Genomic DNA, 15,455 nt, shown 5'->3' on the forward strand with positions numbered 1-15,455 from the left:
CATTCTATGGTCAAAATCCCTCCCATCCCCTTGGGGCATTGGAAGAACCAAATCCATTTGCATAACTAAGACACTAGCTATCGGCCATAGATATGAAAAGGTGTCTTGAAAGCTGCCCCCTTCCCCAATCCCCCAACTGCAGGCTCTGGGGAATTTTGAGAACCTGGCTCTGTAACAGTAGGAGTTAATGAAAATGTGTCAGCCTCTTAAGTGGGAGTAATTGATGACCATTTTGATGGAGGGACACATGGTGTATACCTGAGTATACTCGAAGGGTGCAATTCAGGGAAGAACAGGTGTACCAATGAAAGAGTGGATGTCTCCGAAAGAATATTTCCCCAGTTTCAACATTTTGTCAAGCATCAGTCCTAGACCAATGTCATGGCCACGCTCCTGGTAGCTATCTGTGGCTTAAGGTGTTTTCCAGAATAAAGTGTACAGCACTGTGTGCAAATGAAGCACCATGCCCTGGGGTAGACCATTTGTTTCTTAGATGAAATAGGTGTGTTTCCATTTCCTCCCACCCATCACACTAGAGTCAAAGGGATCTTTTTAAAATTCAGATAGTATCATTTCATGCCTTGCTCATGGAGTAAAGTCCACCAGTCCCTAAGTGAGCCTGCAAGGCTCGGTGACCTAGTTTCTCCTGAATTTTCCAGCTGCATTTCACATAAGCTCCCTCACTCCCTATGCAGCAGCCATTCCTCTTAGTTCCTCAAGACATCCTGTTTCACATGCCCTTGCATTTGCAACTCTCTAGCTGGAATAGTCTTCCCCACCCATGACTCTGACATACTTATTCTTTAAGCCTCAGCTTAAATGTTAGTTCCCCCAGGGAAGCCTTTTCTGACCACACCAAGCTAGGTCAAAACCCCATTATATAGTATAACAATATCCCCGTGCTTCTTTTGTTCCACTTTCCCATATCAAACGAGAAGTCAATTAACTCTGTAATGGGTTAATATCTCTCTGTGCCCCAGGTTCTAACCTCCAGGAGGAACAATGTCTATCTTATTTATTACCATACGCTAGAACCTAGTATTATGTCCAATACATAGTAGATTGTCAGTAAATATTTTCTGACATGACGGATAAGACTGAGTCTCCATGGTGATGTTTCCCAAGTAATATTTCTGGCAGATACAGAGGTCATTAAAAGGTGGCACTTGGATTCATAGTTATCAGTCTTCTGATAATAAAGTAAACGTCCTACAGGAGATGGAAGTAGATAGTGGTTTTCATTATGCGAGAATAGAAAGCGGCTTGAATTGATTGAGGCAGATGGTCCACGAACAATGCTTCAGAAATAAAATAGAGCTTCTGACCTTTGGTCATCAGGAAATATTTCAAAAGTTATATATGGGATTCAGTTCAGCTCTACATCAAGATCAAATTGTTTCCACTAATTAATGCAAATCATTACATCTCTCTTTTATTCTACAGTGCCTTGGTCTCCTACATTATCTTGGGAAGTAGGCTAACATATTCTAGTTCAACATTTCCCAGTCACATCTCCTTTCCTCGCTGTTTTTCCCCGTCTGTTTAGCTACTTGTGTTTTTCATGACAGATGCCTAAATTGAATATGATTAAAAGTTGAGAAGAGGTTTTTCTGGTCAAGGCTGACATTCACTACCCACAACCAAAGAATGTGACTGCCCCTAATATGTAAATAATAAGCTATTGTTTTGTAATTATTCAAGGTGCAAAAATTAGCTTTGTAAGAAAAAAAAAATCGAGCAGCTAAGAAAACGCTCAGAAATACCCAGATCAGGTCAGAAAAATAAATTTTACATTTTATAGCATGTTATTATTCATAAAGTCCTTTGTCATTCCATCTCTCTTAATCCTGGCTTTAATCATAGCAAGGCAGAAATTTTTACAGATGCGAAAACTGAGGCAGAGAATTTCTGGATCAAGGTCATAAAGCTAATAAATAAATCACTGAAACCCAACTGTATTTTTCTGCTCTAATATGCTTTGTAATTATGAGATCTGGTTCATGTGTTAAGGGGACAAGCCGAAAACCCAGAGGGTGATTTGCAGGAACTGAATTGATGAAGCTCAAGTCTCATGCTACTTGGAAACCCTCATCCTATCAAGGGCTTTCTTCAGAGCCTACTTCACTTCCTTGTTTCTCAGGCTAAAGATCACTGGGTTCAGCGCTGGAATGACCACTGTGTAAAATACTGGCACAATCTTGTCCTCTCTGAGGGATTTACCCATGTCACTGTCCAAATATATGAATATGAGTGTCCCAAAGAGAAGAGCCACGTCAGTTATGTAAGAAGCACAGGGGGAGAAAGTCTTGGCTTTGGCACCTACCGTAAGAATCTTCAGAATGACCTGAATGATGAACAAGGAGGACATAAGTGTCAATGAAATGCTGGTTGTAACGACCCAGAAAGCTAAGAGGCAGATAATTCACCCAATAGCCTGGTCTCACTACAGGGAGGCCTCAGCAGGGATGGAAGGTCACAGAAGAAGTCCACACACTTGCACTTACAGAAGGAGACTGAGAAGGCACACCCAGTGTAAGTCATGGAACTGAGCATGCCATCCACATATGCCCTAGCCACCAGCCCCAGGGGTGTCTGTGGTGTCCTGGCCGGTGTGGTGACATGAAGGAGGCGGTTACACACCGCCACATAATGGTCATAGGCTATCACAGCCAAAAGGCATTATTCAATACTAACACAAAATGGAAATAAAGAAGAACTGGGTAACACAGCACTCATAGGTAATGACCATCTTATCAGTATCCAAGGTCACAAGCAACTGAGGAACAATAATAGGAGTAGTAAATGCCCAGGAAAGAAAGGTGGCAGAGGAAGTACATTGGAGTCTGGAACAAGGGTCATTCTGATTCAGCACCATCATGCCCCAGTTTCCCCCATGGTGATGAGATAAAGAACCAGGAATGCCAAGAGACACATCTGCAGTCTGCCTGCAGCTGGAACCCCATCAGAATGAATTCTGTGACCACAATGCCCCTCTCTGTCGTGAACCCTCGGTTGCACACTAAAATTTAAAAAATGAAGTCTCATTAAAGATAAATTAAGACGAACATGGCTGGATTTGATCATTTTTCTAATAACCATCTTCTAAGTTTGTAAAGCCCTTGACAGTCTTTACAAACTTTATTTTATTTGACTGTTCAGAAATCCTTGGTAGCATAAATTGTTAATCCCATTTTCAAGAGAAGAATATGAGGGCCAAGGAGGTAAAGTGACTAGTTCATGATTTCATAGTTCAGTCAAGAGGCAAAGTCAGAGCTAGAACTCAGCTCCTTAGACATTTCCAAATGTCTGAGAGGTTCCAAATTAAAAATGTCACCAGCCTCACTGCAGAATCAGAAAATTCCATTTTGTTGGTGAAACCCTAGGGGCAGAGCATGAAAAGCATGGACTTTGAAATCAGACTTACTTCCAAATTCCTGGAGACCTCGGGCAAGTTAAGTCATCTTTTCTGAGCCTCAGTGGAGATTGGTTTAATGTGCATTTCAACACCAAAGTCACAATATTAGTGTGAAAGACATGGTGTGTCTATTCTGCCTCGCACATGGTCTGACTCACACACGAGACTTATTTTTTTCTAAGTCATACAACAATATGAGTAACATGCTCCTGGATTGATGTGCACTTTGGAATCTTAGCTCCTAGTCCACAGCTCCCTTGAGTTTCAATACCAACTCTTATCTTTCTTTGCAGTTCTTTTGATGTGCATATACAAACAATGCAGCTGAGTGCAAGACAGCGAGCTGTGAAGAGCAAAGCACTGTTAGGACCTCTACAACCTGTTACGGGCCAAGTCACTTCTTCCCCTCTGTTCCTCCCAAGCACCATAGCCTGGTTTCCAAGTTCTTCTCTTGTTCCAAAGGACCTACCCCAATTTTTAAAATGGCAGATCAATATCAATCTGTGAGATACACGGGTGGAGCCATTCCAGAATTAGCCTGCACAGTTCACAAAGCCAACGCACTGAGTAGAATTTTAATACAGATGGAGTGTTTGCCACGTACTTGGACAATCTTGCTTCTGTACCTTCGGGTGACGATAACTTGGGGTAGTGGAAATACTGAATGTGTACTTCAAAGGTGGTTCTTCTTGTAATTCTCCCAACCTTGAAATAAAAGCTGAATTTGAGAAAGATCTCATGGGATTTCAGATAAACAAGAAAATGAAACTTTGATCAATGTTTGAAAAAAGCCCAACTACTGGTGCCGTGAAGGTCAGCATCTGGTGATTTCCCCCCACTGAATTCCTGATAATGTAAATATTGGGGAGTTTTTTCTTTCCTCACAGGCCATTCTAATTCTGACCTTTGACCAACACAATGACTTGCTGTGTTCTGAAAGGAATTCACACAAATCATCCTGACCCAAGAGGGGAAAAAGAGAGAGAGAAAGACTGCATTCATTTATTTATTCAGTAAGACTCTGAGAACTGAGAGTGTGCCAAGCATGCTTCTGCTTGCTCAGAGCAAAATAGACAAAGATCTTTGCCCTTGTAGAGAGGTCATGCTAGCAGAGAGCCAAGCATATACAATATATTTTTAAAGTATATTTTCTACCATGATAGAAGATAATAAATGTTATGAAAAATTTTATAAAGAAGAACAGCAGGGTGTGGAAAATTGGGAGAGCCAACTAAGGAGAGGAGTATTCAATAGGACTGTCAGAAAAGGTTAGCTGAAAAGATGAAGGTTAGCAAGAAATGCTGGGGATCGGGCAACTATTCATGTTTATTTGCACACGTCATTATTCAAGAACGATAGAAAGTAAAGATACAAATCACCTGCAGTGAACCACCCCAATTTCATTACAAACTATGCTGAGTTCTTCAGGTCCTGTGAGACACTTTCAAGGAAACTTTGTTCATAAGGGTCGGCCTCCTAACAGAGAGAGGCTCCTAAGGCATCAAAGGCTCGCTGATCAGCCTATGATCACTCAGTGGAAAGGTAAGGCTTCAATCTCAACAAAAGAACATCGTGGCTAAGGAAATGGATCCTGCAAACAGACAGCTTGTTATTACAAACTCAAACTCAGTCATTTCTATTGGTGTGACCTTGGGCAAGGCACTTGACCTCCAGAGTCTCAGTGTCAACTTAACGTCTGTTCTGGAAAGAGGTGTTGATGAATAAGTAAATACAAAATAAAATGGCTTGTTGGCCAGATGCCAGAATAATCAGAAGGATCGGCCCTACCAGCGGCAGACCAATAACAGTGCCGCCAGTGGGCTTGGCCAAATGGGCTCTGGAAAGACACACTGTGATTCAACCTAAACCAGATGATGGGGGATGCAAACGCTGGAAAATTTCAGTTTCAGGTAACAGCTAATGAGCTTAGTAATCAATGTATGTAAAAATCTATTGTTTCGGGAACTGGAGGTAGGACCCACCTTGACTCCAGGAGACCATAAGCAGTTCCCACTTTGTGCCTCAGGAGGACTGCACGCAATCAAGATGGTATCTGAGCCACTGTACTCCAGGGTGAGGGACCACCACCCCCCAGGACACAAAAACCACCGCCCAGGGCACAGATGAAAGGATGCTGAAGCTTTTATCCGATTAACCTTTTCCCTGAATTCCAAACCCCTTGCCTACACTTTCTTCTCCTTATAAAAAGGGCCCATTTATGATGGAATTTAAGACAGTCTGTTAGGGTACAAATCCGCTTGTCTTCTCAGATCGCAGACAATCAGAATAAAGCGCCCATAAAGATCCAATCCCTGTCTCTGCTTATTGGGTCCAGTAGATGACAGGCAGCATGATCACTAGCTTTTCTGGTTTCAATCTGTTGATGGTGAAGAAAGTCAGAGGCTCAAGGGAGAAAATGGAAAGCTTGGGGAGCTGTCCAGGCCTGTGCCCCTGAAACCAGCTCTGGAATCTTCATAAATTCCAACCTCAAGACAGTGACCAGGCTCCCCAATTGAGACAGTGAACAGCAGGGAGGATCTCCTCACTTATCATACACCTTCATGCAATTCTTCTGAGCATCAGTATGTCCAGTTTGCAATGAGCAGAGGGAAATCTTAAAGAAAACCCAGGTTGCCCAGTGTTGACTGATCCTCCAAGGAGCTGGAAAGTTTGGTTCTCTCCAAGAACGGTCCCATTTTGCCTTTGACGCATTGTTTAAATTCCTGAACTGGTCCAAAATGATTGATAATTCTAGGTAGAACAACAGATCCATTCCCTAATTATTAAAATTAGGAAAAACAAATCGCAGCTCCACAAAATCTCCAGGCGGCAGAAGACCCATGAATCAGTGTATGCTCAGAGGAAAGGATTTGGTCCTAGGCCATTTAGATAAACTAAGTTGAGGGAGCAATATGAACAGAACACTGAAACAGCCGTTTCCTGTTTTTGAAGCCCACAAAATAGTTGAAATTGCTGACTTTTAAGGATGCACAAGAAGAAAGTGAATCTTTAATGCCATCATGAACCCACCATGCTCCGTGGTATTGAGCAACCTTAGCATTTCACATTCTCAGAGATCTGTTATCTAACTGTTGATTAGGCACAGAAATATCTCACTTCCAGACAGGCCTCCCCTGCTGGACTTCTGCAACTCCAGTTATGTCTGCTCAAGACTCCCCAGCCTCGTTTCTATATTAGCCAATGGTAAACACACCTAAGGTATGTGATGCTCCCACATTCCAAAGCTAAAGGAGAAAGACCTTGAGATCATCTGCTCTTGGAAATTACTAATGCTCCCCCAAATGTTCACTAACCCTCAGAAAACGAACAGGGGTTTCAGAAGAGAGAAAGCCCAGCAGGCTTTGATGTTGAATGGGCCCCCCACGCCCCCACCCCCATCATCTGGGAGCAGAGAAAGCACTGAGCTAGGAGTCAAGAGGCAACCATGGAATGAACGAAAGGCATGCAAAGATGACTTTAGAGGCCAGACATTTGCACTTGGAAGAAACTGTTATAATAACACGTACAGTGGGAAATATAAAGCCATGGATCGAGGTGTATTTACGTAGCTTAGCAAAACTAACCTACTTAGATCCACCAAGCTAGGTTTAAAGTTATTTTTAAATGGTGAGGAATAAAGTTTGATGTGCCTAAAGTTAAGTAGCCACTGCTCTCAGCTAGAGGTATGGAACGAAGATTCATAAAGGACCTGCCTTTATCCTTTGTGTGAGGCAGTAAGCTGTACACCAGCGAGGAATATATAGAAGCAAATGGACCTAGATGACAGTGAGTCTGCCTCTGCCACTATATTAGAACTGACCTCATCTGTCTGTGGTGACTGAAGGAGAAAAAGGGAATAAAGAAATGAGTTACAAGATGATCTGATGGCCACTCAAAGGGTCAGGGTGGATTTGGGTCCTCAAAATGTTTAAAAAGTAGAAAACAAACATAGCTCTCTCCACCCACACTGTCTCTGTGTTCAGAAAGAGAAGTGGCTCAATCTAGAAATGAAAATAGTGTCCCTATCGAATTTTTCCTTTTCCTTGGAATCTTGTTTGGTAATTTTTTATTTGAATTGAAACTCATAAATATGGGCCAAGGGGAACAAAGGGAAAAGAAGTTGGGACAACTGTAACAGCATAATCAATAAAATATAATCTAAAAACTCATAAATATATAGAAAAATGTTCTCCAGCAAGTTTCTGAAAACAGCAGAAAGGCAGACCAGCATGGTGTCACAGAACTAGAATGCTTTGAAGGTCTGTCACAGGGTGGGGTGAAATCCCAGCCAGTTGCTTAAACTCTCGGAACTTCATCTCTTTTATCTGTAAGATGGGCATGAATGCTACCTAACTCTTCTGGATATCTACTCCAAATTTTTTAAAACAATCGCAGATATATACACCCATATATTTATTGCAACATTATTCACGGTGGTCAAAACATGGAAACAACTGAAGTAGCCTTTGTTAGAGGATCAAATAAAGAAGATATGGTACAGTGGATTGAGCGTCGGCCTGCGAGCCAAGTGTCGCTGGTTCGATTCCCAGTCAGGGCACATGACTAGGTGGCATGTCAGGTCCCCAGTTGGGGGCGCAAGTGAGAGGCAACCACACAGCGATGTTTCTCTCCCTCTCTTTCTTCTTTCCCCCCTCTCTAAAAATAAACAAACAAATTATTTTTTTTTAAAGAAGAAGATATGGTACATATATATATACAATGGAATTCCACTCAGCCATAAGAAAAGAGGAAGCACTGCTATTTGCAACAACATGGATAGCTCTTGAGAATATTATGCTAAGCGAAAAGTCAAACAGAAAAAGTTAATAACCGTATGATTTCACTCATATGTGGGATATAACACTGACAGCAACAAGTGAACAAATAAGGAAAACAAACAAACAAAAACCCATAGACACAGACAACAGAGTATGGAGGTTATCGGAGGGAAGGGGAGGCGGGTTAGTACAGGGTAAAAGGGGTCAAGTATACAGTGATGGAAGGAGATTTGACTTTAGGTGGTGAACACACATACAATATACAGACGATGTGTTGTAGAACTGTAACCTGAAACCTAAATAATTTTATTAACCAATGTCACCCTAATAGATTCAATAAAAATTTTTTAAAAGAGGGTGCCTGTGCCTCTAGCAGACTCTAGTCTCTCCCTGGTAGGCACAGTCCCTGCTAATTTTCACAGCCAGATGTTATGTGGGCTCCTCTTTCCAGCTCTGGAGCTCTGGGCTGGGGAGCCCAGCATGGGCCTGAGACCCCACTGTCCTCAGGGGAAACTCTGCAGCTGAGATATCCCTCCAGGACCTCAGCCGCTGCACATGGGAGCAGCGCCAGCCCTTTTCACGTCTCTGCCCTTCCTACCAGTCTCAATGTGGTTTCTTCTGTAAATCTTTGGTTATAAGACTTCTGTTCTGCTAGTCTTTGGTTGGTTATACAGGTTGATTGTTCTTGTTCTATATTTTAGTTGTAATTCCAGTTTGGTGTTGGGAGGGGGTGAGTGTAGCTTCCACCTACTCTGCTGCCATCTTGGATACTCCTAGCTTTTTAAAAAAATATATTTTATTGATTATGCTATTACGGTTGTCCCAATTCTCCACCATTGCCCTCCTCCCACCCACCACCCCCTATTCCCTCCAGCAGTTCCCCCCTAGTTCATGTCCATGGATCATGCATATAAGTTCTTTGGCTTCTTCATTTCCAGTACTTTTCTTAACATCCCCCTGTCTGTACCTACCAACTTGTACTTCTTAATCCCTGCACCTTTTCCCTTATTCTCCCCCTTGCCCCTCCCATCTGATTACCCTCCAAATGATCTCCACATCTACAGTTCTGTTCCTGTTCTGGTTGTTTGCTTAGTTTGTCTTTTTTAGATTCAGTTGTCGATAGTTGTGAATTTGTTGACTTTTTAATGTTCATAGTTTTGATCTTCTTCTCTTTCTTAAATAAATCCCTTTAACATTTCATATAATAATGGCTAGGTGATGATGAACTCCTTAAGCTTTATCTTGTCTGGGGAGCACTTTATCTGCCCTTCCATTTTAAATGAGAGCTTTGCTGGATAAAGCAATCTAGGTTGTAGGTCCTTGCTTTTCATCACTTTGAATACTTCTTACCAGTACCTTCTTGCCTGCAAAGTTTCTTTTGAGAAATCAGCTGACAGTCTTATAGGTACTCCTTTGTAGGTAACTATCTGCTTTTCTCTTGCTGCTTTTAAGAGTCTCTCTTTATCATTAACCTTTGGCATTTTAATTATGATGTGTCTTGGTATGGCCCTCTTTGGTCCATCTTGCTTCAGACTCTCTGTGCTTCCTGGATTTGTATGTCTATTTCCTCCACCAAATTCGGGCAGTATTTTTTGTTGTTGCTGTTTGTTAATTTTTCAAATAAGGTTTCAGTTTCTTGCTCTTTAATGTAATAGAAGAATGAGTAAAAATGAAAAAAAGGAAAAAATAAAATTTCTATGGCTTAAGCTAAATAAAATAAAATATTTTTTAAAAAATATCTCTGCTTGGTTTTAAGTTTTACTTTCAGAGGTTATCTTAATTTTACTTATTTCTAATTTACTCTCCAAATCATGCAACCACCCCAACTATGACAATACTGAGTACCTCAGCTCTCCTTTTCCAACATTCCTTTGCCTAATTTCTTACCTCTTTCAAATCCTTCCAAGTCATGTCAGGTTACAGGCATTTCTGAACCAAAATTATCTCTTTTATCATCATAAACAGAACTGATTTCAATGCTAATATTATCATCAACAAAAGCTATTCAGTTCCATTTGTGGGAGTCTAGATATCATGTTTACTTATTCTTTATGTCATTCCAATATTGAGAAGTAAATACAAGGTGTTCTAGGTTTTTCCCTTAGTAATTACTTTCCTGATAGATATAAGATATTAGAAACAGTAGTCCTACACTTTTGTTTGTCCCATCTGTTCTTTGTTCCTCTTTTCTTGTCTTCCCTTGGATTATTTTTTATGAATCCATTTTATCTCCTCTATTGAGTTATTAGCTATACCTCTTTTTTAGTATATATCTTTAATTTATCATAGTCTTCTTTGAAACATTATTGCATTTAACATGTACAGTGGAACCTTAGTTCTTAAACTTAATTGTTCCAGAGGCTGTTTGAGAAGCCATTTGTTTGAAAACCTAATCATACAGGTATCAGTATGAAAGAATTGTTGGATCAAGAACCAAAGGATCCCCCTAGCTTTAAGGGGGGTGGGGAGGTGTGGAGCAAGATTTAGATTCTCAAGCCCATTTTGAATCTGAACTGTGGTTCATTTTTTCTCTGATCTACTATGGCCACACTTACTCTTGGCAGGACCAAGAAGTCCTTCCCTAATCCAGAGACTGGGCTGGTTGAGAGCAGAGTGCGGCGTCTAAATGGGGCTTTGGGGGCCATATGAATAAACATCTTAAGCACCTGTAGCTTGTGAGCCCCACAATCCGCAGGAGTACTTTTAATAGCTGTCTGGATCTCTGACCTATCCTGGGTGCCCCAGGAAGGCAATTAGGAGAACGGGGCAAGGGGATTTGCCACTGATTTGGGGTGGGTGGTCTCTAATCAGGCCCTAAGCTTCTTCTAATTAGGCTCCTCTGATTCCCAGAGAAAAGAAACCTTCAGAAAATAACCTCTGCAAAGTTAGCTTTCTCAATTCCTTCCCTACTCAAGCTTTGTCCTGTCTGGCAGCCTCACTACAATTTAATCTCATTTTGGAGATGGACGGGGCGGGGGGGCTATCTCTGCAATCTGCTCTCTGAGGAGTTATCATCAATTTAAGGTGACCCTTTCTGACCAATCTCATTTGAGGCACAAGTGAAATAAGTGATTATGTGAAGTTCCAGCAGCCTGCTTACTCATTTACTCAACTAATATGAATAATCTATATATATATATAAAGTACTTAAAGCGGTGCCTAGCACACTATATTAGTTTTATCTATCTTTAACCCATTGACTACTCACGACAATCCTATAAATTAGCTACTATTATTATTCTACTCTACCAGTGAGGAAACTGAGACTCTGAGACGTGAAATAGCCACCCAGGTAGTAAGAGGAAGGGCTGAGATTGGAACCCGGGGAGGCTGGCTCCAGACACCTTGCTCTTCCCCACTATCCTGTACTTCCTGGTGTCATTTGGCTGATTATAAATACAACTCACTTACAATAAAATATTTGGACAATATCAAAAGAGCAAAGGAAGACATTTAAGCTACTATAATCAGACCATGCCAATAAGCGCTATTAATAGTTGGCAGGAAAGGCATTAGAACATCTTTATTTAGCACATAGCTCTGGCAGTAGGTTGTTTGGGTTCAAATATTCCCTCTACGTTGTGAATTTAAAGAGAAGTTACGTCATTTCTCTATACCCCCTCCTGGAAAGGCATGGAGGTTAAAGATGATACATATAAAACATTCCAAACAGAGTCTGGTACTATTAAATATTCTTCCAGAATTTTTTAGAGGCATTGACAATTTTTTTTTAATTGGGAGAAAAGTTTGTATACTAGTTTTATACTGTTCCATTGAAGTTAACAAGAAAAAAATTAACTGTTAGGAAATTACTCAAGTGGGAAAGATCTGCAGTCCACCATATTACCCTGGAAAGTGGTGGGGCCTCTTATTGGGCAGGTCATGTTGTTGGGGCCATTGAACACTATACCCCAAGACTCTAGACCCTAAAAGTCTGGGAAACCACAGGAAAACTAAATTCAAAATTTGCCACGAAGAAGACAATATTGCCCTCTTCTTATATACCATACACACTTGAACAATCTCAAGGGTAGTCATGATAACCAAAGGCAAAAGGCATCCCCAAATTTTCTGGAGTGTGAAAATCCTCAAAGTTCTACCCCAAAAAGCATATATATGTGTGTGTGTGTGTGTGTGTGTGTGTGTGTTTTATATAGATTTATATACATATACACACACACTTGGATAATACATATCCAAAAAAATCTATATATAATATTATTTTATATATATACATATATATATATATGACTGTGATTTACTATTCTAATCTTGAACTGGAATTAAAACAGATGTAATTTAGAAAACTGCTATTTCTTATCCCCACACATGATGGAGAAGATTTCTATCTCAAACATCACTATTCACTTAGCATTACATCCAAAGCAGTTTAAAGTCACATTTGCATTTATATTCCACCCTTTTCTCATTTACTTCTGGGAGGCAAATGCAACAGGAGATGCCTTCTGCTTGTGTCAAAAATACCTCTGTATTATTATTATATTTTTTGTCTTTTATATTTTTAATATGGTGTTTTTGGCATATGGAATTATAAGCATTTTATGTAGACAAATACATATACCCTTTATAGTCTCTGTCTGTATTTTTTGGTTTTAAAAACACATTTCCCCAACTGAAAGCTGACAAAGATTCACCTATATATATTTTTTCACCTATATTTTTTTTGCAACCTTTGATATATCTGAAGTTTGTAAGCTGCTCTGAGCAGTGGCTGCTAACTGCCTGCAGCTACAGCCTCCTCTGGACTTGTCCACTTGTCCCAGAAATGTCTAGAGCGTTCCACTTCACCTCTGGGGGGCAGCCCACAGTCAATGAATAATTGATATAGGCTACTAAAGGCCAAATCCCTTGCCTAAAGGCAGAACTGAGTATAGGATAATTCATGCTCAAATTCCCCTCGGGATCAGACCAATGCCAGATTTCAACTGCAACTGCATTTTTGCTTATCTACAATATTTCCTGAATCCTTCCCTCCCTTACAGGTTTCTTCTGAGAGCACTCCCTCAGTGAAACACTTGCCCAAAAATCTCTGTCTCTGATCCTTTTTTAAGGAACCCAACCTAAGATGCATCTCTTCCCAAAAGTCCCCAAAAACATTCTAGGTAAAATGCTTAACATTAATAACCACAACAATAATAATTGTGTAATACATCAAAGTACTCCAGATCTCCCCAAGGGAGGAAGGTAATAAATAATACTCTACAATCACCCATTTCCACAAGTTCCCTAGGGGATGGTCAATGGAATACTATCATTACCGGTATATTCTCTCACCTTCTCTACCTTGTCCCAATTGCCTCTCTCCCCTCTAAATAACTCCAGGGAACGTTTGCAATACAGTACATGTACTCTTACTGTGCAGTTATTTCAATGAGTATTTAATTACAGGAAACGATAATAAATATTGTCAAAAAAGCATTGAGAGAAAGAATTGTCTGTTCTGCCAAAAGTCCTAATCTGTGGCTGCCTCCCTTCTTTGTAATGTATTCTTGCGTCATCTGATATCTGCTGTTGCAAAAACTGCACTGGCAGATGAATGTTTGCTAATTATCAAAGGGTTTTATCCCAGCCAGGTTACTTTGGAGCAACTGGGGCATGTGGCCTCCTCAAGAACCGTCTTGCTGAAAAACTTCTGACCCACATTGGAGAGTGGATGAATGCATAGGGGAGCAAAGGGGTGATCTCCTGAAAGAGATGATTGTCTCTGGAAGCAGAACACCAGTCATTAGAAGGAAACAAGACGAGTTCTCCAGAAACCCACAGTCTAGCTTTATTCTAACTTACCTTTATTCTCCCCAGTGGACTCAACCTTTGGAAGCAAAAGAAAGAAGAGTTTGGGAGAACGTTTCAAGTTAAAGTAAGCACAAGGTTTAAGGTCCTCTCTTCTCTGAAAACTTCCTCCAGGTACGACTATCTGTCTTTCCTCACTCCCTCCAGAGTTCTCATATTTTTCTACATTACATATAATAAACAAAACATTTTTCAAGTAAGAATGCCAACCCATGTGTCCCTAGGCCTTCTTAAAATGTCTACTCTTCATAGACCTTTGCTTTTGTTCTTGTAAACTGTTCTGGGTTCAAGGAGCCTATTGTTGCCCTGTACCCTGGGCCCGTCCAAGCTGCCTGGCCCCCAAACCCCTTCTTAAGTAAGATCATACAAAACTGGGTGTCACTTCCTGGTCATGAAACTTTTCCTTCTGGGAAATATTCTCAAAATCGTCTTTCTGAAAAATAAACACGCTCTACCACATTAGGTAAAAATCCACTTAAGTTTTCCAAAATCATTATTATCTTTCTATTTTATGATTGAGAAAATTAAGGCTCTAATTTGGTTAAGCAATTTTCCCAAGAACATACCAAAGATGGGATATGGTCCAACTAAGTCTATCTTAACCCTAAAGGAGGAAAGAAGAAAAAACATAAACTACCCCAAAAAACTCCAAAATCAAACTTAATCCTCTTCTCCCATGGAAGATGAGTATTTGCCTAATAGTCTCAGAGGTGCGATGATTTTAAAAATTGAGACTTGGGTTGGCAGAATGTGTAATTCTTTTTCTGTAAGAGGACAGCAAGTTGTGGCAGAAAAGGAAAAGAACTTAGAGTTAGAAGATCCTAGATTTAAGTGTTGATGCTGTTTCTTCCAGGTACGTGGCAAGTTAGGCAACTCCCTTAACCCCTGTGAGCCTCACTTCGGTCATCCATAAAATAGTCATGGCTATACCCAACTTGTGAGGCTGCTGGAATGATTCGAGCTAATCCATGGGGTGGACCTGGCATGCGTGTGGCACAAATCTAGTGTGGCTGCATCTGTAGCCCTATGATCTGCCACCTAATCTCCGGTCAGGTGCACTGAACAATCTTGTCCCTAAATCAGAGGGAACCTTGGAACCTTGCCATGAGATAAACCGAAAATTTTAGACTATGACAATCTCAGAATTAGATATTGTGAAAGATGTTAAAATTAGCCAAGTGTTCTCATGATTTAAAGGTAAGAAGAATGTGTTATCTGAAGAACAACAGAGAGATTTTTATTCCATTCATTATAAAGATGAAGTAATATGTAGGGAAGCAGCAAAACAAATTCATAGCAAAGAGCACAGAATATACTATAGGCTAATAAGCATTCAGAACTCAGTGTCTCCCTCTGACTAGTGACCCCTGATTAGAGCTGAAGAAAACCCCCAAATCAAGATTAGAGTGGAAAAGATTAAAGTGGAGAGAAAGACTTTTAGTTATCTTTTT

General features: G+C 40.5%; 1 pseudogene; it reads right to left on the reverse strand.

Annotated features, from left to right (window-relative positions):
- Positions 1-2,074: 2,074 nt before the first annotated feature.
- LOC150017767 (olfactory receptor 9I1-like) lies at positions 2,075-14,990 on the reverse strand (annotated as a pseudogene).
- Between the last annotated feature and the right edge of the window lie 465 nt (positions 14,991-15,455).

The sequence above is a fragment of the Furipterus horrens genome, unplaced genomic scaffold (genome assembly GCF_987537825.1).
Source record: "Furipterus horrens unplaced genomic scaffold, mFurHor1.1.pri manual_scaffold_2, whole genome shotgun sequence".
Lineage (NCBI taxonomy): Eukaryota > Metazoa > Chordata > Mammalia > Chiroptera > Furipteridae > Furipterus > Furipterus horrens.